Below are 27,322 nucleotides of genomic sequence, written 5' to 3'. Positions count from 1 at the left end.
AAACAGAGGAGGACTAGAGAGGAGACCCTATAGCCATAGTGGGGGTATAGTTGGGAATAATATGGAATACATGTCTTCTATTCATGGATTGATTTGTATATTATATATGTATATTATACATATATATTATATATTATATACGTATACATATATATATTATATATTATATACGTATACATATATATACTTTAACTATAAATTGTGCACTGAATGGACTTAACTATTTAGACCCAGCTTTGCTGCTAAAAGGATTCACAACAGGCTTCTCCAAGATGTGCCACTTTGGCATGGTAATTATTTTGAGCTGATGGCAACTGAGACCCTGAGAGCTCATGAGAAACTTGTACTTTTCCCTTGAAGAATTTAAATTTGGGGCCTTATCCATAACAAGAGTTATTACAAGACAACTTTTTTTGACCTATCTAGAGAGCAGGACAAACATCAAATTACTGAACATCTGCTCTTCTTACTGTCCTTCAAATGACCTTTCCCTCCCCCGAAACCTCAAGGAGCCTTATCTCAGAATGCCATATATACCTCAGTTTCCCTTTCTGTCTCTGAACCTCTCGTATATGTGGGGTTCTCATATGTATGTATGTAATCAAATTTGATTATTTTCTTTTGTTCATCTGTCTCAAGTAGATTTAACTATTAGGCCAGCCGAAAGAACCTTGACGAGTAAAGTTTCTTCCTCCACTCCACTGCCAATTTACCATTTTCCCCTGGGAAAGTCATTTCACTTCTAAACCTCAGTTTCCCATTTGTGACACAGGAATAATAATAGTAATAATAACGCCACTATTAACATGACAAGGAGAGGTTATGCCTATAAACATGCTTTGTAACCTAAGACGATACAGAAATTGAATTAATAAAAATGTAAAAAGGTGCTTTTGTGGTTACATTTTTTAGGGTTGATTTTTATAATGCCATTCAATTAAGTAGATGATATACTGATAACGTTTAAGGTTTTCTATGGGGCTCAATAAGCTTATTTTCATTTTGGAAGGGAGAAATGCAGCTAGTCAAAACCTACTGTATTGATTTTTCTGAATTGATGTCTTGAAAAGAAAATTTCTCTTTACAGTGATTGCTAAGATGTCTATGCAGACCAAACCAATTTAAGCATAATGTGTAATGTACACCTAATGGTAGGTAGAAGCAGGTGGATTTGGAAAAGAAGCTAGAGGAAGTGGAAATGTTAAATACTTTCTGTAGTTATACCTTTCATTAAATTTCAAAATTAACCTACAAAAATACCTGTTTGTCAACTAACAAGAAAAGTCAATACTTTCTTTTAATTAACATTTATGGTAATTTAACTCAGATTGAAAAAAGCAACTCCAGCTTCAAATTAGGTCAGCCTTGTCCTGTTACTTTCCTTTTCAAATGTTTACTATAGCATTTTATGCTTAGAGTCTGCCTTGAGGGGTGTCTACTTAAATGCACAAGGTAGTAGTTAAAAGGGAAGATATAAGGTATTACTTTAAAAAAACGACGAGTTTATTTGGTTTGTATAAGATCCCTCCCCCCCACTACAACTCTCTAGGTTTTCCATGTACTTTACTATGTGATAAAAAAGAAAAAAATTAAATTTATTCAAGGGAAAAAATAGAAGCTTCATTCCTTTCTAAGTGATATCTGAGTTATCTTCCAAATACACTATATTACCGTATTTTGTTGCGTATAATGCTCACTTTTTGCCCAAATTTGTAAGGGAAAAATAAGGATTCACCTTATACATGAGTAATAGTAATCCTGAATCTATACAAATGTTTTTAATTCTTTTATTTATGCTTATGAGTTAATGTAATGTTATGAATTATTATTGTTATGTAATGTAATGTAATGAAATCAATAACGATATCCATATACAAAATAATACCCTGGAATAGGATAATCGATTTTGTCGAACTTACAACAGACTTGCAATGACGAAGAGTTCTTGACCTTCTATGATGCGTAAATATCCTAAATTTGTTACTGGTACATAAAATTTCTTGTACTTTGTATCTTTTCTTGTGTTTTGTAATTATTTGTTACATAAAATTTCTTGTACCATAATATGTTAAAAAAACGCTAAAATTCCTTTATAATACAAAAAAACAAGTACCTAATGTAAACAAATAAACATTTGAATTAAAAAATTAAAACGGAAGAGTTTCTTCCCCTGACAGTTTGGGCCCAAAACGTGGGTATGCATTATACACAGGAGCACATTTCATTGTACACGGAAAAATATGGTAAATTGGAAGCTTCAGTAGAGGCACCAAGATACTATTAGCAATGAGATACGAACATGACTTGTGAGAAACACTATCCTGTTACAAATTTCCGAAGTAATATGTCTGAGAACCAGTTTAGCTGCAAAGCCAACACACACGGTATAGAGTAGAGAGAAAATTACATAAGGAGAATTTTGTTAAAGAGAATTGTGCTGATTTTCTTGCTTCCCCAAAACAGGAGGGGTATGGCAAGTGTCATTGTTTTACCTCAAGCCAGAGAAAGAGGCTTCAGTGAGACCCCCTGGAGTGCTCGGTGTGTGTTCTCTGGAGTTAGGGGGGACAGACTGTTGCCTGATACTTTAGGGATCTAAGGCTTTGGCTATCACTGAGCAGTGGGCAGTGGGGAGGAGAGGGCACCCAGAGAGTCGGCGGCGGGAGACAGCATGCTGTACTGGGAGCTAGTTACTCTTCCAGTAAGGAGGGTGGTAGGGATGCAGAAGTTGACCAGAAGCAGGGCGACACAGAGGGTCAGCCTGGAGCTAATGAAACCCTATCCAAAAGATAGAAAGCTTCACCCAATTTATATTGTGGTAATGGTTGTACAACTCTGTGCTTATACTAAAAACCACTGAAGGCATATTTTTAAAGGGTGAATTTTATGATATGTGAATTATATTTCAATAAAGCTGTTAAAAAATAACAAGTCCTACTGGGAATACCACTTAGAGGTTCCCAGAGTACCACCAGAAGGAGAATGGGCGGAAGGGTTGGGGGAGAAGAGGAGGAAGAAGAATTAGGTATTGGCTATAAGAAGAAAATTTTTTTAAAGTGTCACAGGTGCTTTGGGTTCCAGTGGACTCTGAAGAACCCACAAAAGTACACACAAGAGAAAGGGTCACTCTTATGCACATATCAAGTTCAAAAAGAGTGAAGCAATTTTACATCAGGAATTAGGCAAAAATTGTTTGCCTCTTTACCTTTCTTCCTGCAGTTTAAAACCTGATGGGGTCAGATATAGCCAACTTACAAGTGGACGAGGAGATGAGGAACAAAAAGTCAACCCGGCAACCTATAACTAATCCTAGCTAGGGGAGGAGAAAGTTTTAGCTTTCAATGGTGATTGAATTGTTGATTAATATACTGACTAGGCACTTTTAATAATGGAATTTACATTGCGTTTTCCAGTTAAGTGACTATTGTTGTTATTATCACCAAAGGATAAGGAGAGAATTATGGACCTGAGTCGTTACCTAGAAGTGTAACATTGAAATGCTCCTCTCTCTGACTCTTATCTAATTCCAACCAGCATTTCTCCCATCGCCTTCAAGCTAATAGATCCTGCTACAGATATGCTAATTAACAGGAGGAATTCTGCTTAAGGCTTGTGTATTTGCAAAAAAAAAAAAAAAAAAAAAAAAAAAGGCCCCTGTCAGAACACGACTCTCCAGAAGAAGTGGGGAAAGATGTACAAAATCTCTTATCAAAGATTTATAGGAGCCTCAGGCTGAGATCACCAGGGGTCAGGGGACCGACTGGGAACAAAGAGATTTAGAGATTTCGTGCTCTTCCTTGGATCCCTGTCAGCGTCTAGCTGTCTACAGTTCTCACCCACCTCTCACCCCATCCTCCTCCCTTCCCTTGACATAAAAGATGCCTGAATTTGGGGCGCCTTAAAGATGGATTTGTGGAAGCGGTAAGGACCCCCCATCTTTTCAAGCCTTCTCGATCAATAAGCCTTTATTTCAAACTCTGATGCTCTGAATATTGGACTTTGAAGCTTTGGGCACACAAACCTTGAACGGGTAACAGGCAAGGGGAACACTTCCCCTTCGTGAAAGAGAAAGAGAGAAAGAGAGAGAGCAAGCAAAATAAGCTGCTTTTGATTATACCTTATGTGTTACGTTGTAAAGCAAATGATATTTGTATTATACACACAAAGTTTTAAATCTTAAGATACTGGTTTTTACTTATTTTTAAAGAAATTGGTTTTTAAAATACAATTTTTCCTATGAAAAACTAAAATTAGCTTTCAATACAACAGTTTTTTCATGGCTTGATTTTTCTATTTACAAAGTTTACAAATTACACCTCTGTGGCTTAATTCAAGCAGGTCTGAATTACATTTCATTAATTCTGAATTTTTACTAAAAAAATTTTTTTTTTTTTTTGGTCTATTCAATGAAGTATCTCTATGCATCTCTGGTTGGAACTTGTTAGAACTCTGAAACACAGATGAAACATTTGTTTTTGTAAAGCAATGCCATCTAGGTAACAGAATAGATTTATTTTTAATTTGTAGCTTTGCTAAAATTGACGTTTAAGATTTAAAAAAATTGCCTCACCTCTGTAATCACCTAATCTCGACGTAATGTAATGTTAAAGCAACTTTCTAAAAATCAGACAAACAACAACAAAACTATAGTTTATAAGTTGTCTGCCATCACTATCTTTGGCAAATGCCTACTATTATCATCTCTGTTATTTTTATTCACCTTTACTATCCATAGCTCTCCTGATCATTAGCTCAGAAAAAAAAAAGGGATTGAAGAAATGGGGAAGTGAAAGAAGGATGTAAGAAAAAGAAAGGAAGTAGAGAAGAAAAAGCTTGATGTCAAACAACAGATGAACAGATGAGGGAAAAAAATTCTTAAGTTGATTACTTTGTTTCCTTTAGACACACTACTAGATAACTTGCGGTGCAGATACATGACTGGCATGACCTTACCATCAAAATGATCCTTCTTTACAATAAACATAATCATATTATTCACTTTTGTTTCCTTGAAAGTTGTGGGCTACATAGTAACTAGACAATTTTTGGAAAGACTTCCAAATAAGAAAAAAACAATTATATTACAAAACCAGAGCCATTATTATGTCTTCGGTTGACACAGGTATTATTGTCATGACCTTAAAACTGTGCCCACAGTTAGACAAAACCACAAAGGGATTCTAACAGATGTCATTTTAATCCTGAAGGATTTGTGGCACTCACAGATAGGAAGCACACAAGTGATTTGTACAGAATGAAACAGTAAACAGATTAACTGAATCCAATCAAATGATATAACAACCTGTCCAGAAGTGGACTAATGAATTAGAAATGTTTAAACTGATTCTAAGGAAATTGGGCCATAAGAGTACCCTGTTTCAAGAACAAAGGGACTATAAAATGGAACTCTTCTGTGGCCACTAGTTTGGGGCAAAGATCCACACTCAGCATCCTGTCTAAGGATTTCTTTTCTCAGTAAGAAACCACAGTGAGTTAGAAGGCAACCCGCAAAATTGTAAGCACTTTTTATCCAGGAAGATTCACAATGAAGTTTATAAAAGTTTAAGAGAAGCAAACCCATATAAAGATTTTAATTAAAGAATCTACATGTATTTGGTATTTTAGCTGTTTACAATGTTTAAGAGAATAAGGTCAGTTAGAGTAACAGCTCAGCCTTGTGATTCCAATTTAAATAAGTTAATTAAGAAAATGGGTTGAGATATTTTACAATGTGTGAAATGTCACTGGAGTATATAAGACACTTAAGCCGTAACATACTTATCCATTTTCATTCATTAGAAGATTTATTTAAGTGCTTGGAAAGATTTTTGTCAGACTACTAAATACTTTAAAAATAGGCTTTAAATGATATAAATGCAGTTTTACAATATTTAAGGGAGTTTAATTAACAAACTTTGAAAATGGGATTATACTCAATCAAAAGGCCCCTAGAAAGTGACTTAAATTTTCTACATTTACAAGGAAAAATATAACAATGAAATGTACTGTTAACAGCTTAAGAACTAGGTTTAGAATTTTTCATTAAATAAAAATATTTAAAAATAATTTTCAATTAAGCCTTTCTGTGTATGAGAACACCTTGGAGGCCTTTTATTTGTTTGTTTGTTTTTTGTTTGCTTTTAAGTTAGGAGATAATCATTGTCATCCTGGAAAGACAGTTTTCTTAGATATGACACCAAAAGTGATCAACTTACAAGAAAAATAAGGTAAACTGGGCTTCATCGAAATTAAAATCTCTAAAAAAAAAAAATTAAAATCTCTACTCTTTGAAAAGAACTGTCAACAGAATGAAAAGACAAGCCACAAATTAAAGGAAAATATTTTCAGATAACATAACTGATAAAGGACTTGTATCCAGAATACATAACTCCCAAAACTAAATAATAGGAAAATAAACATTTTTTTAAAGGACAAAATATTTGAATAGACACTTCATCAAAGAAAACATACAAAGGGTAAACTGAGCACATGAAAAGATGCTCAACATCATTAGTCATTACAGAAATGAAAATGAAAATAATGAGACACTGCTACATAGCAATCAGAATGGCTACAATGAAAAAAGACTGACCATGCTAAGTGTTGACAAGGATGTGGGGGAACCAGAATTCTCATGCAGTACTAGTGATCATGTGAAATGGTACTCTTTGGGAAGCTGTTAAAAGAGTTTCTTAAAAAGTTAAATATAAGCCTATAATGTGATCTAGCCATTCCAAGGTATTTTCCCAATAGAAAATAAAGCACATAGCCATACAAAACATCACACACAAATTTCATAGCAGCTTTATTTGTAACAAACACTAGAAACAAGCGAAGTCTATAAACAAGAGAATGGATAAACAGATTTTAGTATATTCCTACAACGGAATACTAAGCAATAAAAAGGAATAAACAATCACTGATACATGCAAAAATATGGGTCTCAAAATAATTATGCTGAGTAAAGGAAGCTAGATAAGAGTACATGCTTTATGATTGCACTTGTGCCAAATTTTAGAAAATGCAAACTGATGTGTTGTTACAGAAAGCAGGTCAGTTGCCTGAGGATGGCAGTGCCCTATAGAGAGGCATATCAGAGTGATGACAAAGGGGCATGAGAAAACGGGAATAATGGATATGTTCGTTATCATGATTGTGATAATGGTTTCACAGTGCATACATATGAGGTCTGACAATTAAGTTCAGGAACGTGTTGCAACAATGTTGCTAATCTTTTTTGATATCACAGGGATTATTCATTATGAATTAGTACCAACTGGACAAGCAGTTAACCAAGTTTACTATTTGGATGTGCCGAAAAGGCTGCATGAAAAAGTCAGACAAAAAAGACCTGAACTTTTCACCAACAATTCACGGCTCTTGCATCACAACGCACCAGCTCACAGGGCACTGCCTGTGAGGGAGGAGTTTTTAGCCAGTAAACAACTGTTTTGGAACACCCACCCTACTCACCTGATCTGGCTCCCAGTGACTTCTTTCTTTACCCGAAGACAAAGAAAATACTGAAAGGAAGACATTTTGATGACATTCAGGACATCAAATGTAATATGACAGCTCTGAGGGCCATTCTAGAAAAAGAGTTCCAAAATTGCTTTGAAGGGTGGCCTAGGCACTGGCATCGGTGCATAGCTTCCCAAGGGGAGTACTTTGAAGGTGTCTTTAGTAAGTCAGCAATAAGGAATGTAGCACTTTTTCTAGGATGAGTTCACGAACTTAACTGTCCGACCTCATATGTCAAAACTTATTAAATTGTACAGCTTAAATAGTATAGTTTATTTCATGTCAACTATGCCTTAATGAATCTATTAAAAAGAGAAAATAAAAACTAAACCTGAAAGGGGGTCAAACATATGGTGATGGAAGGAGAACGACTCGGGGTGGTAAACACACAATGTTATATGTATATAGATGATGAATTACAGAATTATACATTTGAAACCTAAGTAATTTTACTAACTATTGTCACCCGAATAAATTTTAATGAAACAAACAAACAAACAAAGAAAACACCAAAAAAACCTAAAAAAACTCAAAGTAACCAAAGCCAGGACAGCATTGCTTTCCTTTGTCCCATGAAACTGTCTAGATTTTTTTTTTTTAAAGATTTTATTGGGGAAGGGGAACAGGACTTTATTGTGTGTACTTCCAGGACTTTTTTTTTTTTTCCAAGTCAAGTAGTTGTCCTTTCAGTCTTAGTTGTGGAGGGCACAGCTCAGCTCCAGGTCTAGTTGCAGGGGGCGGAGCCCACCATCCCTTGCGGGACTCAAGGAATTGAACTGGCAACCTTGTAGTTGAGAGCCCACTGGCCCATGTGGGAATCGAAACGGCAGCCTTCGGAGTTAGGAGCATGGAGCTTTAACTGCCTGAGCCATCGGGCTGCCCCCCACCCCCTTCTTTTTCTTTTTTTTTTTTTTTTCAAATTTTCAGAAGAAACCAAGTCACAACTCCAGGTAACACGTTTTTGTTTTTGAACTTGTTTTCTAAATGTTAACTTTTCTCATTGAAAACAAAAAGCTATAAAACTAAAGAAACCAAAACCCAAGGCTAGGTTCTGAGATCTTCTCTCTTACACAGTCAAAGCATATCTAAGGTGCCATGTAACTCATATGTTTATAAAGTCAGAATTTGTGGATTGATAACATGATCATTTTTAAAAAATTCATTATTCAACATAGCAATCTCTTATTTTTCTCGACTTCTAATTTCCTAAACAGTTTAAAGTTGAAATGATAACTACAATTACAGGACAATTTAGATAATGTGAAGTTATTTCTACCTTTTAACCTTTGATACAGAACGGTCTACACAAAGGCATATGTATACAAAGCAGAAATATCAAGCGCACTATTAGAGCTCTAGAAGACTAAAAGCTAATCTAATAAAATAAATATATTAATATTTCTTTCCATTAGGGGTAGGTGTCGACCAGGTAGAAGAGAAAAAAATATTATTACCTAATATAGTTAGGAAAAACTAAGAAAGAATTGGGATTTTAAGGAGAAAAAGAGAAAACTGAGTCAAGTTTTAACTGGATGTTGCCTCAAGGTCGAAAACAGCATGTGTCTAAACATTTTTATTGAAGTTGGAGCAATGCTTAATATTTGTCAACTTTTCCATTGTACTTTCCCAGTGAGAGAAATGAAACTAAAACAAACACAAGTCTAAATTGCCTTTCTGGGTCTCTGGCTCATGTCAACTACTTATCTAAACAGAAATCATATATGCCTGCTCCCTGCTTTCAAAGGACAGCTTCAAAAAACCAGAAGAAAAACGCTGGAATTCTTCAATCCCTCTCTGTATCATTTAAACTTAAGAAGAAAGTAAACTTTCCAATTTCATTTGTTGTATTTCTCTTCACCAACTGAAAGGTATCAACAGAAAACAATGGTATGGTAGAATTTGGGTTTTGAGTATTGTCTTTCTACACCACCCCTCCTCCATATCCACTGACTTTTATTAAGATCATTGTTACAGGAAACTTGCTGGTCTTCCTCAAGAAATACAGACTTAAAATATCTCAAGAGTGGGCAGCCACTAAAGGAAACAAATAGGTAAAAAGCACAAAAGACCAAATTAAAAAATTTATATTTGTTGTGTGTATTATAGTAAAAAATTTAGGGTGGTAGACAGAATTCTGAGATTGCCCTCAAGATTCCTTCGATGTTGCAGAGGCCGGATGGCTCAGTTGGTTAGAGTGCGAGGTCTTAACAACAAGGTTGCTGGTTCAATTCCCACCTGGGATGGTGGGCTGTGCCCCCCGCAACTAAGATTGAAAATGGCAACTGGACTTGGAGCTGAGTCTGTCTGTGCTCTTCACAACTAGATTGAAGGACAACGACTTGACTTGGAGCAAATGGGCCCTGGAAGAACACACTTTTCCACAATATTCCCCAATAAAAAAATTAAGAAAAAAAAATTCCTTCGATGTTGTGAACGGCCTATGGAGAGGGTCACACGGCAAAGACGTGATGGTAGCATGATAGTAGCATTGATGAGCTGAGAGTACACCCCAGGTGACAGCCAGCAAGAAAAAGGGAACTTCAGATCTACAGATGCAAAGAACTGAGTCTTGCCAAGAACCAGTGAGCTTAGAAAAAGACCATAAGGCTCAGATGAGATTTCAGCTCTGGCAAACACCTTGATTTCAGCCTGGTACAAACCTAACCAGATGATCTTATTATCATGTACCTGACTCCTGACCCACAGGAACTGTAAGATAATAAATCTATATGATTTTAAGCTACTAACTTTGTGATACTTTATTACATAGCAATAGAAACTGATACAACCAGAGTATAGATTTTGAAGAAAATATAATAAAGTAAACCCCCTTATTAGACTTATACTCTTAGGTTTTCTGGATAACGCTGCCAGACTATTAAAAAGGATCTCCTAAGACTGGGAATGTTCTGGGTAAATTAATTGTCTTTCTAGATCTCAAGCTTCTTACGAACCTATCACTTCACGGTTTAAGGTGCCTTTCATCATATTATCTGGGATATATGGTTAGATCATCCAGAAAGTTTGACCAAAACTCATTCCACTCCAAAGTAAAGTAACTAACATAAGCAAAACAAACAGTGACAGCCTTTTAAAGAGGTTCCTTCTAGGTTTCTGATTTTCCACCATTTAATATTCCCAAGATCAGGCAGTATTTCTGATTATCTAACTAGTAAACATGAAGCCAGCTATTAGAGGAATTAGAAGGCAGAAGAAAACAAACACTATCTACTCAGCAAATACTAGAAGTTGAATATTGAAGGTGAAAGTTAGTGTATGTCTTCTCTTGTTCTTTCTTACAAATATACTAAATCTAAAAAGTTTAGGGTACATTTTGGGTAAAATGAAGCAGCAAGTGTCATTTACATTAATGTGGAAGAAAATAAACTTTGATTCTACAGAAAATAAATAACAGTAAGCCCAAATAAGTTCACAAATTACAGATGAAGCATAATAAATCTAGGCATATTCCAGTAATTGCAACAATAGTTCCAACATAATATTTTGAGACAATCAAATATTTCTACTCAAACTGCTCTATTCTAAAAATGATTTTGTTATTACCAATTTGCATTTTGAAATATTTTATATATTTCAATTTTTAAAATATCCAATTTTTATATCTAAGCAGTGACACAAAAAGGAAGGTGTTCAAATTCTGTAGATTATGTAGAAAAAGGGAGGGGAGACAAGAGATAAGGCGAAGGCAGTAAAAATGAGCCAGACCATGAAAGGTAGTTTTGTGATTTGCTAAGTAGTTCGAATTTTATACTGAAACCTCCAGGGAGGCATTGACAAATTTCAGAGCAAGACATAAAAATGATGAAATTTAAATTTTTAAAGGATCGTTTCAATTATACAGTAGAACTAATTGAGTCAACTCAGGAATAGCATATATCTATATTTATATATCATATCTATCTATCTGTCTGTCTGTCTGTCCATCTGTCCGTCCATCCATCCATCCATCTATCTAATCAACTATGTTTCCCCGAAAATAAGACTAGCTGGGAAATCAGCTCTAATGCGTCTTTTGGAGCAAAAATTAATATAAGATATCTTATTTTACTATAAGACCAGGTCTTATATAATATAATACCCGGTCTTATGTTAATTTTTGCTCCAAAAGATGCATTAGAGTTGATTGTCCGGCAAGGTCTTATTTTCCGGGAAACACGGTATTTGGCTCTTCATATATCTTGATACCAATTCTAAAAGGGGAGCAGGCAAAGTCAGACTTTACCTATGATTCAGAGATGAGCCATCTGAGCACTTTCTTACCATGCTCATCTTTGATTTCTAGCAATTGGAGGCTCATAAACTAATGAATAAAGAGCTATTTTAAGTGATACCGTTTCAACATAGAAAAGTAAAAAAACAAAGCAAAGGAACTGCTGGAGTTGTAGCATATAGCTACAGAATTGTGTATCATCCCGTATTGAGAATACTGGTCCCCAAGTATTCTCTTTGCTGCCCAGCCAGAAGTCAGAGGCGCAGCTTTGTCCTAGTTGCACTTAGCAATCACCGAATAAAAAATGAGAAGCCAGTTGTTTGCTTGGTGGATACGATAGAAGAGCTACAGCTGAGAGTTGCACCAGGAGTTACTGAGTCATGATCTAAGCTGGATACAAAAGGAAAATAAAGTTAGAAGTGAGTCTACTTACTATATTGGGAGAGAATGGGTTGATCCAGCAACTGGATTATTTAACTGTTCATTCACTCATTCAACCGTTCATTCAAATACTTACTAAAACTCAGTGTGCTAGGCATTGGTTAAGTGCTAGGTTTTTACTCATTCAATCAACAAATATTTATTGCATACCAACGATAAGCCAGGCACTCTTTTCAGCACTGAAGATAAAGCAGTGAACAAACCAGACTGTAAAAACACCTGCCCTCATGGAGTTTAAATTTTATGAGAACAAAGAGACAATAAATAAATAAGTAAATAGGATAGCATAAGGTGATAAATGCTACAGAGGAAAATAACTCAAGAAGGAGGACTAGTGAATACCAGGTTAGAGGGTTCATATTTAGGAACATCTGAGATCTTACTCCCCAAAATATGTTGTCAGTTTGGCTCAAATAAACTCTTATAAAAAAATTTTTAAGCATGACAGCAACAACCGATATAGTGAAAAATAACCTCAAAAAGAATAAATATAAAATAACAGAGGACTAAAAAGGTCAATATGATATTGATTTTTTCTTTAAAGAGAGTGCATTTCAAATAGTCACGGAAGTCCTTGCTGAGAATTTGTCATTTGAGCAAAGATCTGAAAGAGGTAAGAGAGTAAGTTGTGCAGATATGTGGGAAAGAACCTTCTGAAGTGAAAAAATCCCGAGGCACGACAATATTCCAGGAAGAGCAAAGAGAAACACAGTAAGTGAGAGGAATTAAAAAACAGAACACAAACTATATAGGGTCTTTTAGATCACTGAAAAAACTCTGCCAAGTACACTGAAATGGAGAATGAAAGGCTCTGAGGAGAGATGTGAGCAGATCTGTTTTAAAAGGATAGCTCTGACTGCTGTTTTGAGAACAGACTACAGAAGGGCAAGGGTAGAAGCTCGGAGACAATTAGGAAGATCCTGCAAAAATCCAGGCAAGAACCAACGGGAGCTTGGCCCAAGATGGTAGCTGTGGAATGGGTGGAAAGTGATCAGATTCAGAAACATTTTGAAGGAAGGACCAAAGGGATTCGCTGATTATAGATGCTCTTTGCCCTGAGAAACTGGGAGAATGAAGTTGCTATCAACTAAGATGGAGTAGACTGTGTGAGGAGTCGGTTTGAAAGAGATGTGTCAGAGCTCACTGTTGTACAAGTCTGTGATGCTAACTAGACATTCCAGTGAAGATGCCACGTAGATAGCTAGATTTGAGTCTGCAGTTTGTGGGAGACATCTGAGATAGAGATAAATATTTAGATATTGTCGGCATATAGATGGTATTTTAAAGCTCTGAAAGTTCATGAGATATCTAAGGCAATACATGCACACACAAGAAACATCCACAGACAGAGGAATAAGGACTAATAAGCAAAGGAGACTGAGCGGGAATGGCTTTGCCCCCAACCCTCTCTTTCAGAGATCCTTAATTGCTTCAGAACAGGTTTGGTTTTTTTAAAAAATTGTATTTGTTCAAATCAGGATCCAAATAAGGCCCATAACTGTGCGTCTCTGTTACTCTAAAGCAGTAATTCCGTTGTTATTTTATGCCATTGATCTGTTGAACACAAATTGGTTATACTTTTAAAATCCATTTTTTTCTCTCATGTTAAGCTTTAGATCCCGTCGCTAGAAACAGATGAACTGAATTCACAGCGAGTAAGATTTTTCTAGCCTTCATCTGATTACTTTAAAAAGGATTTTATGTATTTATTTAGTTATTAGCAAAGACTCCATAAGCCTGCATTCTGTATTCTGTAATTATCTTTCTCAAAATGACAGTGTTTATTAACATTACCAGGAAAATCTGTGGTAAATGATAAAACGTAAAACTTATCATTTCTGTTCAGACTGGTCCATAAGGCATGGAATTGGGCAATGGCCCTATTTTCCACACTGTATCAGTCTGAAGATAAATTCATTAGAATTTCACTGTATGTAAATTACCCAACATGCAGTTAGAAGGATGAAAATAAAATGACCCAATGACAAGGTGGCAATATTAACTCAAATGACATTTAGAGACACAAAGCACATAAGATTTTAAGAAAGAACAGTATTTAAGGTTCTATTAAGGATGGCATAAACAATGAACTTATTAAGGTCAATCAAGACAACTTAGCATATTTGATATCACTAGTTGAGTTATAGCTGCTGACTTTTAGGAATAAGGTGGAAGAGTGGAGAAGAAGAGACGGACAGGGAGAAGGGGAAAAAAGAATATGATAAAGGAGCAATAGCAAAAGAATGAGAAAAAGAAAGGGAAAAAAAATCTAGCTTCCATGATCTCTTATGTATACTCTGGTTTATATACAGGTTCCCAACCACTTATGAGAAAGTGGACCAACTGTGTTTTAGTAGTGAGAGGTTCTCGGGGTTTAGAAGAGGAATGCAGTACTTATACCGTATCCTATGAAACAACCTCCAGCAGAGGTCAAGGGCCGCATCCAGTAATCTAGCACATTAACATTTCTGCAGCAAATTTAGGACTATTGACACTAAGTGGGATGAATAAATAAACAGCCTCATGTCAGTTCAAGTCAGTTTTGTCACCAAAAGCTCAGGTCAAGTTTGCCTTCAAATGAGTTATGAAAACTCTTTAGCTTTTTCAGTCATTTTTGTATTTATTCTGAAATTGCAGATAAGGGATTGTGAACATATATTTCATTAAAGACGAGCACTAGCTTTATAAGAAATTCTATTATCTTTGGGAGCGCTATGGCATAATTCTAGGCACTTAAGGATGGAATTGAACCCAATTAAAATTTATATGGTGACGTCAAGATTATATTTAAGGGCTATCTTTTTTAAAGGGAGGTTAAATTTTAAGACAAATATTCCATTGCTTATTATTGTAAATATAAGTTTTCGATCAACTAACTGTTAAAGAGATCACATCTTCAACAAAGGACTGAGTCTCCAGTCATGGCCTACAGTGTGAACTCCACATGGGCACCCAAGCCAGGGCTTTGCCTTCTGAGTGTAAGGAATTCCAAAAGCCAGTGAGAAACTGGGAACACAAGATCTACTTAAAGGTAAAAGGTAGCCGACACGACAGAGGGTTATGCTGTAAATCTGTGTTTTAGAGAGATATGAGAGGCTTCAAGAGAAACAGAGAAACTGCCAGAAACAACAGCTACCTACACAAAAAGAGAGAAATCTTCCCTATGATCAATTAGTTTAACCTCGGGTAATTTGAGGGAAAACAGCTGGGGTGCAACGTAGTAATAGTTATTTGACAAATACTTCTAAAATCACCTCCAGAGCAGTGACTTTATCTATTTGAAAATATCTAAGAGTATATGAAGATGGCTAGGGCTCTAGCAATCTGCACTGCACAAACAAGACTTAAACGCTGGCATTTAATTAATGAGCATAGTGGTGAGGTAATTATATTCTGAGTTCATTACTCAAGGAGAATGTGCTCCAGTATATATGATTAAAAGAATATGATGTTTAACATCTTCTGTTTTCTGTTGTTTATATTACATGTAATGTTAGTGACATCATAGCATAAATGGATGGAACACACTCAAGAAGACCTCGTACTCCAGTAAACAAAAGACTTCATGTATCTAAATGGATGAAATGTCTGGTCATGTTCTCAACATTCAGTACCCGCCTAGTACAGTTTCAATGTTATGTACTCATATGAAAATCCTTACTAAATGTTGGGGGTTTTTTACTCATAACTTTACAGAATAAGGACCTTGTCAAAAGTGCCAGTAGGAAGCTTTTTCAATATCGCCAAAAACAGACAAGTATCTTTATTCCCTTCAGTCCTATTGTAAGAACTTTACAAGTTATAGAATATATTTTTCTAATGCCAAACTGCAAATAAAAAGAAAGAAAAGAAAAAGGAAAGATTTGGTTTTTGAACTGAGATAATAATGGGGAGACTGATTTCTTGATCGGAAAAAACGGGGATCGCTGAGTTAATATGTGCCTGGCACATAATAACTGCTTAATATATGTGAGTTATTATTATTAAAAATTAGTGAGAGATTTCAATGAAAAAATATAATAAAAATAACTAGATTTTTCAGTCTTTCTGATAGCTGAGAGATAGAAATTTGATAAAGGAGAATGCAGGCTGCATTTTGCAAGCACATTAGTCTGAGATAAGCTTAACCTACAGATAAAGAAAATTCAAGCTCTTGGTCTTTTAAATATCTAACACAAAGGAAAATTTTAACTTAAAGAAGAAAAGGACATTGCTTGCTGTTTTAGTAAGCAAACATACTGAAACTGCATATACATACATACATAGAGGGAAAATACATAGAGGGAAGAGAGACAATTCTGGAAGCCTTCCACATCCTGAGGCCTTTCTTTTCTTAGGATTAGAAACAGGGTGGTAAAGAGACCCAAACTCAACTCTATCCCTATATCCATTTCCATATTCCTAAATGTCTTTTCTAACTTCTCTGATTATTAAATTTGGCTTGAGGTGGAGTAATATTAGTGGTGAGAGAGAACTTCTGCAGCTAAATTCTAGAAAACTGAATTCCACTATAAGCAAATGACTGTTTTTTGTTTGTTTTTTTTTAAATGACTGTTTTTAATTCTCTTTCAACACTTCTAATTTGGACATGGAGAAAATTCCAGTTTAGAGCTTGTTTGTTTGTTTACTTCCTCATCTTCCTTTTTAACAAATAGAGACATGTCCCAAGCCTGGAGCACTGCTATACAGGCAGGCCACCCTATTATAGTTTATATTTAATAACATCATTTTGTGTTCATGTATTATAATAACATTGACTTTTGTACTTACCTTCAACTTATGGAACATTTTACTGGTTTTCCATTTAAGGAAATAATATTGATCTAAGATTTCCTTTCTAAATAAATTCAAGCATAAAAATGAGGTATTTTAAAAATATTAATCAAATGGCATTAGGACAACACAAAGATTATGATGGTAGTAGTACGCAAATAAAATATGGGAAAGACAAACTTAAGGAAATTCTATTCTTAAGGAAAAACTTAGCAAGATGGTTTCATTAATGGGGAAGAAAGGAACTGAATTTTTAAATTTTATTTAATTCTAATTAATTTATATTTAAGTGGCTACATGTGACATGTGACTACCATATTGGGTATTGGACGGTGGAGATCTAGAAAACTATGATGATAGAATCTCTTTGCTTTCTCTCTGGCCCCTTTGTGGTCTCTTCCCAAAGCAGTAGCTAGTAATCCTTTTGAAATGTAGATCTAATCATGTCAATCCTCTGTTTCATTTATTTCCTATCACACTTAGAACAAAAATCTCAAATCCCTACTCAGGCTGACAGCTTCCCACATGATTTTTCCCCAGGCTGCCTTTCCACCTCTTCTCAGTGTTCCCATCACTGCCAACACGCTCAACTTCAGCCCTAGTGACTCAAGCCCTTGTATTTGTCTACAACCCTCTTGATTCAAATATCTACATGGCTAAGCCTCCTAATTCTATCCAGCCCTGGATCAATTATTACCTAGCAGAAAGGCTTTCCTTAGCCACTCAATCTAAAATAGAGCATCACCCACTTTCTTTCTCTCATACCCTTAATCAATTACATAATACTTCATAGTGTTTATAATGTCTGACAATACATTATAGATTGAATCTGTTTTGAATATCTCAGAATGAAATGCAAAACTCAGGAGGACAGAGTTTGACTCCTTAACTGGTATGTCCCCAAATGTTTAGGACAGTGCCTGGCACACAGCAGATTCTCAATAAATATTTATTGAATGACTAAATAAACTTCAATCTCATTTACCCTCTCTCAGTCTCACATTTATATAATATTTATTCAGTACTCATTATTTACATGGCGCTGCATCAATGACAATATCAGTGACAATGTGATGAATTCAAATTGACAGTAGTCTAGACCTTGTAAATCAGATCACAAGTATTTTTTATTGGAAATAGCTGGGACTGTTTCTCTTGGGGATGAGAGTGAAGTACATAGAGTGTGCCTATTTTCTAATGTCAAAACATTAGAAAAACATTGCCCTCTGGAAGTAGTAGTCTTTTTATGGTATTCCAAACAGAATGCAGAATTGAGACAAATGAGTTAAAATTGGGTATTTTCAGTTCAATATACAGACTTTCTAATCATATAGAGAAACTACTGATCTAAAGTGGTCAAACAGAAGGATATAACTATATGTGGGGGATGTCATATTCTCCTATATTTGGTGAATGGGGTGGCCTTACTCGACTTCTAATATGTTTCCAAGTCTAATATTATACTGTCTGTAAAATACTATAATGAATGCAAGTTAATACATCAGTCATTTTCTGACAAGTTGGTTCCTGCTTGTCACAAGTAATAACTCTCAAGGTTGACAGACAGCAGAGAATGAAAGTGAGAATCAAAATAGAGTTAACTAACAAATATTCTACTGAATAAGAACAATCTATACCTGTATTGTAGAAATATATCCAACTATGAGGCTGAATCATATGAAACTGACAATACGGACCATTTATATTTTTTGACTTCCCAGATTTTATTAGCATAGTCACCATGTAATTTCTGCATCTGTACTATTAGGGAATCAGTCATAACTTAAAAGTATTTGGTTAGGAAAAACATCAATTCAATAGCATATGTCTTCTTCTAAAATTCCACTTAGACCAACAAAACATTAGTTGCTAATTCTAATCAGTGGATCATGACAAGGGCAGTCTTAAAATCTACATGAATATATCAATTAATCTTTAGGATCTTTAAAAAAACAGCTAAAAAGAAAATGTGTATTAAAATTTATGTTAGTATAATACTAAATACTCGTATATGGTTCAGCTGCAGATTCAAACTTGTTAATGAATAATCAGAACCTGGATGACAACCTCTTACTCCCATTAGTCATCAGATATTAGGTAATCAGTGCAATTATATTCCAATCAGGTTTTCTCTTAATTTGAAAACTAAGCATAATTTTTACATATGTTGTTTCATGAGAGGCATTTCAGCTTTCTTAACCTAAGTCTACATCTTAGTAGTCTAATTTTAGAAGCATTTCCAAAATCAACAATACCTTATTGGAATTGGTAGTATTCCTTTTGTACTGAGATTTTTGGATAAGCAAGTTTTACATTCTCTATTACAGGACTGTTCTGTTTTAATCCATGGCCAACACAGCCCAACCTTCATACTAGGAAATGAATTCTGATGGCTTCAAAGGCTGAAAGTGGTTACAGTTGGTAATTCCAACTGGTTTTTGGCTTGAGTTGACTATTTAATTGACCAAAGCAAAAGTATTCTATGAAAACTAAAGGAAATTCTTAAAAGTCAAACCAAGAAATAATAACTTTGGGCCGGCCCAGTGGCTCAGATGGTTGGAGTGCTGTTCTCTGAACGCTGAGGTCACCAGTTTGATTCCCACATGGGCCAGTAAGCTGCACCCTCTACAGTTAGGATTGTGAACAACGGCTCTCCCTGGAGCTGGGCTGCTGTGAGCAGACGGAGGTTTGCATGAGCTGCTGTGGGCTGAGGTGGGCTACTGTGTGCTGCCATGAATAGCCGGCAGCCATCTTAAATGGCTAGCACCCATCAGGAGCAGCCGGCAGCCAGCGAAAGCTGCCGTGAGCCACTGGTACAAGTCACTAGTTGTACCAGTGACTGGTTGCCTCAGCCAGGGCTAGTGCAAGGCTCATAATACCAGCATGGGCCAGGGAGCTGTGTCCTACACAACTAGACTGAGAAAGAAGGGCTTGAACCAGAGTGGGGCGGGGAGGTGGAAGAAGGGGAAAAAAAAGAAATAATAACTTCACTAAGAAAATTCTTATGATAAATAAGATGATCCTTTTTGAAGAACAGTATCCGATCAACTTGGATAATCAATATTATAATAGTGTAGACAAAAACACTTGTGTGACAATAAAATTTCATTATAATAAAGAGCGAGTCCTTTAATGAATCAATCATAAGAGCAATTTAGACTGGAATTATTTTGTTTTTATAAATGGGAGTTTTATAAATGGGAGTAATTATTTTGTTTTATAAATGGGAGTAATATATAACTTTATTTTCCTGTTAGTTTACTGATTTTTGTCATAAATAATTTGTATACAAATCTTTCTTGCATATTAAAATACAACAAAAACTACTCTAAACTGAAAATCTGCTACTATTTTCCTTCATAAAGTAAATGACCACGGTACTCACTCTTCCTTGCCATATATCTTAGTACCCTACTCTTAAAAACACTAGGATTGGTAAGTATTGAGTTAGAAAAACATTCAACTTCCTAACAGACATTCTCCCCCCAACTCCCACTTCTCTTTTTCCTTCTTCGCAGAATCTGTCTTCCACTATAAAGGCTGGAAGTGACAGATATTTAACATCCCAGCCTCACTGCAGTTAGGATATAGGCAACAACCCAACCTAACTAATGGTACTGAGACAGAATCTAAGGAGAGGGAAACCAGAGCAGATTTTCCTTCCTAATAAAAATGATACACAAAAGGAAATGTTTTTATTCTTTGTCTTGCTATGCAGAAAAGAGTTAACGTGGCTGGCCAGCTGGCAAAGTTGACCTTTGGCTGGAGTCTGGAAACTTACATTTCAGGAGGGTTCCCATCATCCCAGAACTCATAAGTGTGTCTCACTATATCTAAACTGTGCACACAACGTGGTTTATGATTAACATCTGCTTTCCTTCTGGGAAATGGATCATATAATTAAAGGTAAAATGCAAAGCTATAAAACTTCTGGGAATACGGGATTTTTCCCCTTCTGGAATACGGGATTTTGGTACACGTTAGTCTGAGTTACCCACATGATCAGACCCCAGTAAAACCCATGAGCACCGAGTCTCTATTGAGCTTCCCTGGTGGATGTTTCACACATGTTGTAACAACGCATTGCTGAGGGAATTAAGCACATCACATGTGACTCCACTGGAAGAAGTGTCTTGGAAGTTTGCTCCTCTGTTTCCTCAAGGCCTCCTCCCGTTGCCTTTTTCCCTTTGTTGATTTTGCTTTGTACCCTTTTGTTATAATAAATCTATTGTGCTGACTCCTGTGAGTCCTAGCAAATAATAGAACCTGGGTTGGTCTTGGGGACCACCAACATACTAGACAGTGGGCAATGTATAGGCGGTATCTGGAACTGTGGCAGCCATATTTCTTGCAACCGCTAGAAGATAAGCCTTAAGGATGCAAGATAATACTCAGAAGAACAGTAGGGGAAAAAAGTAAGCAAGAGAAAGCTAGAGACCTTATGAAATCCATGACTCAGCCACAAAATAAACCTTTGAACCTCCAGACTTACGTTCAACATTTTAAAATACGACAATTTATCATTTGCAAAGAACCCTTATAAGTACTTCTACAAGGATTCTAAAAAGCTGATTATGTACAGTAAAATAGGGTTATCTGAAGACATTATTCTTGGGGATTTTTAAATTTTATTTTAATTTCTCCAGAAAAGCAAGGGGGGAGGAAGAACAGGGTCAGAAGATTTTCCATTTCATAACATCTCTTTAAATAGCAATATCTAAGATTGGAGAGTGCCTATGTTTCAGTAGGTTATTCAGAGTACTGTCCATTTCATGTAAGTTGTTGAATTTGTTGGCATAAAATCATTGATAATATTCCTTTATCATTCTTTTAATAAGTACAGACTTTGTTGTGATGTCACCTCTCTCATTCCTAATTAGTAATTAGCGTCTTTTCTTTTCCCTGATCAGTCTTGCTAGAGATTTATACATTTAATTGTTCCTCTCAAAGAATTAGATTTTGGCTTTATTTTCCCTCTCTCCCTTTTTTTGGTTTTCTATTAGATGTCTCCTCTGATCTTTATTCTATATTTTCTTCTACTTACTTTTCTACTGTTTTCTAATTTGCTCTTTTTCTAGGTGAAACTGAGGTCTCTGGTTTCAGATATTTAGTGCTATAAATTGTCCCCTAGGTTTTGCTGTAGAAGCTTGCATTCCACATATTTTGATATATTGTCTTTTTATTTCTATCTCAAACAATACGCTTTCTCATTTCCTCTTTGAGCCATGTGTTATTTAGTTTTCAAATATTTGAGGATTTCCCAGAGATGCTTTGTATGAGTAGAATAGATTTGAATGCATTAAAGCTTGCTTTACGGCCCAGAATATGAACTATCTTGGTAAGTATCTGTATGCACTAGAAAAGAATGTGCATTCTGCTGTTGTTGGATGGAGTGTTCTATAAATGTTAGATCAAGTCAGTTGACTGTGTTGTCAAAGTCTTCTATATTTTACTGATTTCCTACTTGTTCTGTCAACTATTAAGAGACACACTGAAATCTCCGACATCTGTGGATTTGAAAATGTCTCCTTCGCCGTTCTGTTTTTGCTTTGTGTATTTTGAAGCTCTGTTATAGGAGTATAAATGCTTAGAATTATACCTTCTTGATGAATTGACCCCATTGTTATAAAATATTTTTTCACCCTGGTAACATTCTTTGTCCTGAGATCTACTTTGTCTTATATAAATACAGCTAATTATTTTTTTAATTAGTGTCAACATGGTATATCTCTTCCATCCTTTTAACCAAGATTGCATATAGTTGGATTTTCATTTTTTAAATGTAATCTGACAAGTCCTGCCATTTAATTGGGGTGTTTAAACCATTTACATTAAACATTATTATTAATATAGTTGGGTTTATCATTTTGCTATTTGTTTTTCATTTGTCATCTGATTTTTTCCCTTTTTTTTACCTTTGGAATAACAATAATTTTTATGATTCCATTTTATCTCCTTTGTTGTCTTTTAGCTATTAACTGTTTTAAATTTTATTTTTGTCATTACTGTATGGCTTACATACAAGTCTTTAACTTAGCACAGTCTACCTTCAAGTGATATTATACTACTTCATATAAAAAGCTACAATGGTATACTTCCATTTTTCCTCACCTAATCTTTGTGCTATTGACAGGCATTTTACTGTTACATGTGTTATAACCCAATAATACAATGATATTTTTTGTTTAAAAGACAATTATCTTCAAAAAGATGTTTACTACAAATAAGCAAATATAAGCACATTAAAAAAGTACCAATCTTTACCCATAGGTAGTTTTTAATCCATTACCATGTGATATCAACATTACTAGTTGTAGTACAAGTCAGATTACCCAAACTTTTTCCCCCAGTTAACTGATCTTGTAAGTAAGTCATAAAGTATTACAACTGTTAGAGAAAAAGAAAGAGAAAAGTTGTTCAATCACTTAGGTCTATAGTCCAACCAATTGGTCAGAGACCTGGCTGAGGTGATTCAAAGGCTTGCTCCCTGAAGAGAAGGTTCATCACCTCCCTGAGACAGATTAGGATACAATTTCTCCCCATTTCATAACTGTAGGAGGCACAGACTGAACTACATTAAACTGGAAAAGGAGACCTAGATTCGCTGGTTCCCACATCTGTGTAAGTTTTGAATTAAAAAAATATTAGATTTAAAAGTGCCAACTTGAGTGACCTTAAGCAACCAACTGGAAACAATCTGTATTACATGTGTGAACAATTGGTGACATCTGCCAAGCGGTCTGTCAACTCCTATATTCCCTCTTCCTTGACTCTTTACTTGATTCTCTGTGATCTATCATCTGTTCTGTACTATTTCCTACTTCCCTGATGGCAACGTAGAAAAATGGTAAAGTACCTAAGCTTTAGAGTCAGGTAGAATGAGTTTAAGCCCAGCTTATCCATTTAATAGTTGTGTAATCTTGGACTAGTTACTTCACCTTCCCATAGCTGACTTTCCTCATCTGTAATAGAAAAACAATAATGGTACTTATAGAGGATTGTTACATGGATTACTTGAAATGATATAGGTCAAATTCCTTGCCCATAATAAGTGATCAAAATGTTAGCCATTATTTCATTATTGCATTTCAGGATTCTTGTAAAGTGGGCCTATTAATCTACTTTTCTCAGCCTTTTAGCAATTCTCTTTTAAAGACATTTAAATAAACAGGAAAAATATATATTTACCAATGTAGTTAGCACTTCCAGTGTTCTTTATTTCATTGTCTAGGTTCTCTTGGTATTATTTCCCTTCTGCCTAAAGGACTTCAATATTTCTTATAGTGCAGATGTCCTGGTGAGAAATTCTTTGAGCTACTGTATCTCTGAAAAAAATCTTAATTTCATCTCTTTTTTGAAAGATACTTTCATTGGATAGAAAATTCTAGGTTGACAGTTTCAGTACTGATGTCACTGCATTGTTTTCTAGTTTGCATTGATTTTGACAAGAAATATGGTGTAATCCTTATCTTTGTTCTTCTGTACAGAATATCTTTTTTTTCTTTGAACTGCCTTTAAGATTTTATCACATGGGGCCTTGATGTAATTTTCTTCACTTTCCTTATGCTTGGCATTCACTGAATCTGTGGGTTTATAGTTTTCATCAAATTTAGAAGAGTTTCAGCCATTATTCATTGAAATATTTTTTGCCATCCTGTCTTCTTTCTCCTCTCCTCTAGGAACTCAAATATCATGTATAATAGGCCACTTGAAGTTATCCCAAAATTCACTGATGAACTATTTATTTTTCAAATTATTTTTGTTTCATTTTGAATAATTTATGTTAGTATGTTTTCAAGTTCACTAATCTTTTCTTCTGTAATAGTTAATCTGCCATTAATTCCATCCAGTGTAATTTTCATCTCAGGCATTACAGTTTTCATCTTTACAAGTTTAAGTGTTCCTATATAACTTTTGAACATTTGGAAAACAATTATAAAAAGAGTTTTAATATACTTATCTGCTAATTCTAATCTCTGTGTTAATTCTGAATCATTTTGACTGATTTATCTTTTAACATATGTCACATTTTCCTGTTTCTTTGCATACCTGGAAATTTTTTTTTTTTTTTTTTTTGTTGAATACAATTTTTATTGACTACAGTACTGAAATATCTTCAAAGTAAACATTCATTTTATAAGAATTCAGATTCTATTTAGCAAAGGCTATTATAACCCCTTCCTTCTAAAGAACTGACTTTTTGGGTCTCATAAAATCGTAACCATTGTGAGTTATTTTAGTTTTTCTTTAAAATTAAATGTTTTAAGGATTTGGTTCTATTAATATTTAATTTAGTGTTTCTCAAAATAAGGATTTCAGGTAAATTTCAACGTCTGGGTGAAGATCAGAAATACAGAATTTTCAACAGCTCTTTCGGCATAACAGGAGGAGCCACAGGTCATACGAAAAAGATAAAACAGATTCTTCTTCCCAGATCCTGTTCTTGTATTTCCTTGAAACCAGTTTTTAAATGTCATACATGCCAAAGACAGACTGTAGGTTTTTCTTCTCCATGATTCTATGAATCTTATAATTTTTTTCCAGTACTGTTACAGGAATTTCGTTCTGAGCTCCAGTGCTGGGGCAACAGCTTGAAAGGCTCCAGGGACACACATGGAGAAACTGAGTTGTCTGGTTTCATGGAGAGAGCTGAAGGAGCAGCTTTAACACAGACAGAAATGCTGGCAGAATTGATGTTTCTTTGTTGAGACCTCCCCACTCCCCTGGAAATTTTTAATTTGATGCCACAATTGTGAATTTTATCTTGTTGAAGGCTGAATATGTTTATAAATATTCTTGAGTTTGTTCATGGATGAAGTTAAAATTATTTAAAAACTTGGAAGTTTCATCCTTTAAGATTTGTTAGGCTGGTCCAGACCAATTTTTAGTCTACGGCTAATTATTCCTCACTACTGGGGAAAAATTCTTCTATATACTCTACCTAGTGTCCCATAAACCTTGAGATTCTCCTGTCTGGTTTCTGGAAACAAGCACTCTCCCTGGCTCTACATACACAGTATTATTCCCTCTAATCCAGCTCAAGAAATTTCCTCATATGTCAGTGTTTGAGTACTCAGCTGAATACTCCAAGGGGACCTCTACAGATCTCCAGAGTGCTCTCTCAGCAGTTCTCACTTCTCCAGTACTCTGTCTTGTTAACTCTATCTGCCTGTGTCTCCCTAGACTTTAAGGAACATGTCCTGAATTCACAGAGTCTACCATTCTCCACCTGGTCTCCCACACCTTGCACCACAGCCTAGAAATTCTGTTAATTTAGTAAGCTGAGCAATCATAAAGCTCAGCTTCTTTTCGACTCTCAGGAATATCACTGTCTTTCACTGCCTTCATCATTGTCTTCATTGTCCAATGTCTTGAAAATAGCTGTTTCAATGTATTGTCCATTTTTAGTTGTTGTGGGCAGGAGGGTAAATCTTGTCCCTGTTACTCTATCTCGGCTAAAAGCAGAAGTTTTGCTAGCTTATTTTGTTTATTTTTCTGTACTGAAGCACTGTAAATGAAATCTCAGTTCAATCATCCCTGATGGACTGGGGTCAGATCTTACATGGTTATGAGGCAGCCCCTCCAGATTGTTTCTGTGTAGGTCTTTTCACTAACTGCCTTAAAGGCAGTCATTCTTCTGTTTAAAAAGCACGTTTGAAAGAAAGAGTATTAAGGGGAAGGAATTTTAATGCTACAAGGAAGAATGTCTTAAAGTTTGTGCAGCTTAGTAAGTCACAAAGTGATTTTCATTCTGTAGAGTTTCTGTAAGAAGGATTTTTCTTTTATAACTCTTGCAAATGAAAAGAACATTCATGGGCAGAGCAGGGAGATACTGAATGCAGAGGCAGGAGAAAGAAGAATGGCAATTCTCGAGATGGAAAGGGGTTGAGATTAAAATTTTTCTATGAAAAATCATGGAAACAAAATCTCTGATACATTGACATATCAGGCATTGTCTCTATATATGTTAGGCAATACTCTAGTTCTGTTCTTTCTTCCTACCCCAAAATCCCATGTTTACTTAACTAATATGCTACAGTGAAATATTAATCAACGCAGATAGCTGGAAGCATTATCCCTTCATAAATGTCAAAACAAAATATAACGAGTTCATGCAAGTGTAAGATAGCTAAGAAAATCTAGAGTATATGTTGCTTACTAGTGGCCCACGGGCTCTATTTGTCCTGCAGACATGTTATATTAGACTGATGGCCCACATTACATTTTACAAAAGTGTGAATTTGTGGCCAGTATTTACAAATTAGAAGATTTCACAAATTGGAGAGGTTGCACATAAAAATCTTGGAGATATGGTAGCACTCAAGGTGGGTAGCAGATGTTCACTCTAGCTTGAGTCCA

The 27,322-nt window shown here is 35.3% G+C and overlaps 1 protein-coding gene across 6 annotated transcripts in view; it reads right to left on the bottom strand.

Annotated features, from left to right (window-relative positions):
- PTPN13 (protein tyrosine phosphatase non-receptor type 13) overlaps nt 1–27,322 on the bottom strand; it is a 173,107-nt gene that overhangs the window by 130,448 nt on the left and 15,337 nt on the right. The window lies entirely within an intron of this gene.

Source organism: Rhinolophus hipposideros (genome assembly GCF_964194185.1).
Source record: "Rhinolophus hipposideros genome assembly, chromosome: 1".
Lineage (NCBI taxonomy): Eukaryota > Metazoa > Chordata > Mammalia > Chiroptera > Rhinolophidae > Rhinolophus > Rhinolophus hipposideros.
This window is presented reverse-complemented; position numbering and strand designations above follow the sequence as displayed.